Source organism: Otolemur garnettii, unplaced genomic scaffold (assembly GCF_000181295.1).
Source record: "Otolemur garnettii isolate 467f Iridium unplaced genomic scaffold, OtoGar3 scaffold00029, whole genome shotgun sequence".
Classification (NCBI taxonomy): domain Eukaryota; kingdom Metazoa; phylum Chordata; class Mammalia; order Primates; family Galagidae; genus Otolemur; species Otolemur garnettii.
The window spans coordinates 8,153,491-8,158,639 of NW_003852424.1; positions in this window are offsets into that span (position 1 = coordinate 8,153,491).

Below are 5,149 nucleotides of genomic sequence, written 5' to 3' on the forward strand. Positions count from 1 at the left end.
TGGCAGGCACCTGTAGTCCCAGCTACTCAGGAGGCTGAGGCAAGAGAATCACCTAAGCCCAAGAGCTGGAGGTTGCTGTGAGCTATGACACCATAGCACTCAACTAAGGGCAACAAAGTAAGTCTCTGTCTCTAAAAAGAAAAAAGAGAGAGAGAGAGATGGGCTCTCACCCTTGTAATCCTAGCACCCTGGGAGGCTGAGGCAGGTGGATTGCCTGAGCTCACAAGTTGGAGACCAGCCTGAGCTAGAGCAAGACCTTGTCTCTAAAACTAGCCGGTCATTGTGGTAGACACCTGTAATCCAGCTACTTGGGAGTCTGAGGCAAGAGAATTGCTTGAGCCCAAGAGTTTGAGGTTGCTGTGAACTGTAAAGCCACAGTTATCTACCAGGAGAAACAAAGTGAGACTCTGTCTCAAAATATGTATACACATATATAAATGTACATATATGTATACAAACACACATATATATATAAAATATATGAGTTTGTTAATTTTCCTATGTTGGGACACCCTGTAGACTTAAATAATCTGCTGAGGTAAAAGCTGGTAACATTTTTTTTTTCACTTTGTACAGGTCTTTGTTCCCTGAATTTGTTACAAGAAACAAATGGCTAAGGCGCCAGCCACATACACCTAAGGTGACAGGTTCGAATCCAGCCCGGACCCACCAAACAACAATGATGGCTTCAACCAAAAAGTAGCTGGGCATTGTGGCGGGGGCCTGTAGTCCCAGCTACTTGGGAGGCAGAGGCAGGAGACTTGCTTGAGCCCAGGAGTTGGAGGTTGTTGTGAGCTGTGATGCCATGGCACTCTACCCAGGGCAACAGCTTGAGGCTCTGTCTCAAAAAAAAAAAAAGAAAAAAAAGAAACACCTATAATTTTTTCTTTTTTTTTTTGGCAGTTTTTGGCCAGGACTGGGTTTGAACCCGCCACCTCTGGCATATGGGGCCAGCGGCCTACTCCTTTGAGCCACAGACACTGCCCTATAATTTTTTTTTTTAATGACATAAAGGTCCCACCACAAAACTCAGTACCTCCCGGATGTGACGTCATCTGAAGTGTCCCTGTTTGATGATAAGGATTCCTGGCACATAAAATGGGAGGCAACAGCTTTCATACCCAATGTAACTTGACCTCACACAGCTCTGCTACAGAAAATCAGGCCTTCCGCTGTCCTCCCTGTTTCTCTGAAGCTGCACAGGTTTATTTTCCTCTTTCTGCTGTCTGCTCCTCTAGCAGCAATTAAAGAAGAGGCAGAGACACCATCAGGGGCTGCTTTTCTCCCTGCTTCCCATTCTCCCCGTACCACTTTGCTCTGAGGTGTCTCCTTCAGATTGTTGGGCCAGCTCATCCTGGAGGCTCAGCAGAAACACAGGATGACTTTGACTCAAGCCAAGGACATGGTTTTCAAGTGCAGGCTTTTCCACATTCCTGCTGTTCTGCTCCAGCTCTTTGCATTTTCTCTTCCTCCTTACACTCTGTGAGACTGGCATACAGACTCTGTCTTATTCTCTTCATGCCCCCTCCTCCCTCTTCACGTGTGGTAGTCTTTATTTCTTTTGCCCAGAGTACATTGTACACAGGGTTGAAACTCATTTGATACTCAAAGGATTATTTCCAAACACAATTATTGAGATCCTACATGTGCCAGGTACCATTTTAGGAGCTGGGGATACAGCATAGACAAGAGAGATCAGGGTACTGGTGCTTATGAAACTTATGTTCCAGGGGAGGGAAAGACAACAAGTAAATAAGAATATACCAGGTAGTGGGAGTGCTGGGATGATGGGCCCTAGTTTGGGTTGAGTAATCAGGGAAAGCCAATCTGAGGAGCAAACATTGACATTAAAGCAGAAAAGGCACAGAGGCAGCACTACGTGTATATATCTATGGGTGGGTTCCAGGCTAAGAGGACAGATAGTATGCATGCAACTAATTTTGTTCCATCCCAAAACTGCACTGAACAGATTTTCTTTTCTATTTCTTTTCTTTTTCTTTCTTTAAGTTATAAAATCATAAGGAAAAGAGGACAAGAGAAGAGAAAAGAGCAACACAATTTTAGGAGCTGGAAAATAGATGGAGGAGTAGTAACTGATTTAGCAGATGTGAGAAAGCTGAGATTCAACCCAGCTTACACTGGAGAAAACAAAAAGCTCAGAAACTGCCAGAACCAGGGACCACTGGAACGGAAGGCAGAAGAGAAGCCAAACATACGGATAACTGAGTGAATACAAATTGAGAAGCAGTTACATCCCGGGATCCCTCCCTGCTTACAGCAGAAAACTGGACGTTTATCTTCCAGTCAGTCTCTGATCTGGATGATGTCACAGGGCCTAGGTACCACACTGGGAACTTGGCGATCCAGAGGCTAGATGCAAAGTGAATGCAGAGGCTCCAGCCATCTTGCCTCATCTGGCTCTCAGATGGCTGGCGAACAGCCTTTTAGACTAGATTTTTAATCGTAAACAAACTAACGTGAAATAGCTAAAAAAAGTTTCTCACATGTAATGAATGGAACACAAAGGGAGGGCCCGGAAATAAACCCACACGTATACAATCAACTGATCTTTGATGAAGGGGACAATAATCCACAATAGAGAGAGAATAATCTCTTCAACAAATATTGTTGCAAATGCAAAAAAATTAAACTGGGCCCCTACCTTACACCATACGCAAAAATCAACTCAAATTGAGGCCAGGTGCAATGGCTCACGCCTATAATCCTAGCATTCTGGGAGGCCAAGGCCGGTGGATTGCCAGAGTAGATTGCTGGAGCTCAGGAGTTCAAGACCAGCCTGAGCAAGAATGAGATCTCCCTCCCCCGCCCCCATCTCTGAAAGTAGCCAGGCATTGTGGCAGGCACCTGTAGTCCCAGCTACTCAAGTGGCTGAGGCAAAAGGATTGCTTGAGCTCAAGAGTCTGAGGTTGCTATGAGATACAGTGAGGCCATAGCACTCTACCTGGGCAACAAAGTGAGACTCTGTCTAAAAAAAAAAAAAAAAAATTAATTTAAGACTTCAACAAAAGAACTAAAACTGTAAAATATCTAGGAGAAAACAGGGGGAAATCTTGACATTGATTTTAGCAAAGATTTCATGCATACAAGACAAAAAAAATAGGCAACAAACTTGAAAATAGACAAGTGGGGGTACCTCAAACAGAAACTCTTCTGGGAAGCAAAGGAAATAAATAATCAACAGAGTGAAAAGTCACCCTATGGAATGGGAGAAAATATTTGCAAACCATATATCTGGTAAAGGGTTAATTTCCAAAATATAAGAAGAGCTCCTACAACTCAATAGCAAAAAGTAAATAAATAAATGACCTGATTTTAAAAATGGGCCAAGGACTTGAACAGACATTTCTCCAAAGACATACCAATGACCAATAGGTATATAAAAGATATTCAGGGTTACTAATTATCAGAGACATGCAAATCAAAACTGCGATATCCCTTTACACCTTCTAGGATGAATAATAATCTTATAAAAAAGTAAGCATTGGGTCAGGTGTAGTGGCTTATGCCTATAATCCCAGCACATTGAGAGGCTGAGGCATAAGGAACACTTGAGCCCAGGAGTTCAAGTCTGCAAGTGAGCACTTGAGCCCAGGAGTTCAAGTTGCTCCAGTGTGGGCAACAGAATGAGACGGTGTCTCTTAAATAAAAGAGAGAAAGATAAGCATTGGTGAGGAAGTAGAGAAATTGAAACACTTGTAGTCTATTGGTAGGAATGTAAAATGGTACAGAAGCTATTAAAAAAAAAAAAACAGTATGAAGGTTCCTCAAAATTTAAAGTAGAACTACCATATGATCCAACAATCAACTTTTGAGTATATGTCCAAAAATAAAAGAAACCAGAGTCTCAGAGAGATATCTGCAGTCCCATATTCATTGCAGCATTATTCATAATAGCAAAGATATTGAAATTATCTGTTGACAGATCAGTGGATAAAGAAAATGTGTATATACATACAATGTAATGTTCTTTAACTTTTAAAAGGAAGGAAGTTCTGCAATATGTGAGAACATGGATGAAACGGGAAGACATTATATGAGAAGTGAAACAAGCCAGTTGCAGGACAAACACTGCATGATTCCATTCATATGATCTACCTATAATGGTCAGACTCACAGAAGCAAAAAATATAATAGTGCTTTCCAGGGAAGAGGTGGGGTGGGAGGGTGTGGGATGAGGAATTGTTCAATGAATATAAAGTTTCAGTTACACTATATGAATAAACTCTAGAGATCTCTGTACAATACAATGCCTACATTTAACAGCGTATATTGTGTACTTCAAAATTTAAGAGGATAGATCTCACGTTAAGTGTTCTTATGATAAAAAATTCAAAAGCAACATGCACACACACACACACACACAAAAGAACTGACAAGAGTTTGAGGTTCCTATGAGCTATGATGCCAGGGCACTGCACCCAGGGTGACACCTTGAGACTCTATCTCAAAAAAAAAAAAAAAAAAAGGAAAACTCAACAGAAAGAATAATGAAGTTGGAGAAAACACATAGAAGGCAAAGCAAAAAATAAAGAATAAAAATAAAAATAGGGGGCAGTGCCTGTGGCTCAAAGGAGTAGGGCGCTGGTCCCATATGCTGGAGATGGCGGGTTCAAACCCAGCCCCAGCCAAAAACTGCAAAAAAATAACTAAAAATAGGTATGGGCAATAAAAGAGAAATTGGAGGAAAGTTGTGTAGCTTTAGCTTCAATTATCTGAATAACATGAGTTCCAGAAAAAGAAAACAGGCTTGGCACCAATAGCCACATGCACCCAGGCTAGTGGGTTCAAACCTGGTCCAGGCCTGCTGAATAACAATGACAACAACATCACAAAAATAGCCGGGTGTTGTAGCAGGTGCCTATAGTCCCAGATACTTGGGAGGCTAAGGCAAGAAAATTGCTTAAGCCCAAGAGTTTGAGATTGCTGTGAGCTGTGACGCCACAACACTCTACCAAGGGCAACATGGTGAAACTCTGTCTCAAAAAAAGAAAGAAAGAAAAGAAAAGAAGACTAAGGCTTGGCGCCTGTGGCTCAGGTGGCTAAGGCGCCAGCCACATACACCTAAGGTGGCACGTTCGAATCCCCAGCCCGGGCCTGCCAAACAACAATGATGGCTGCAACCAAAAAA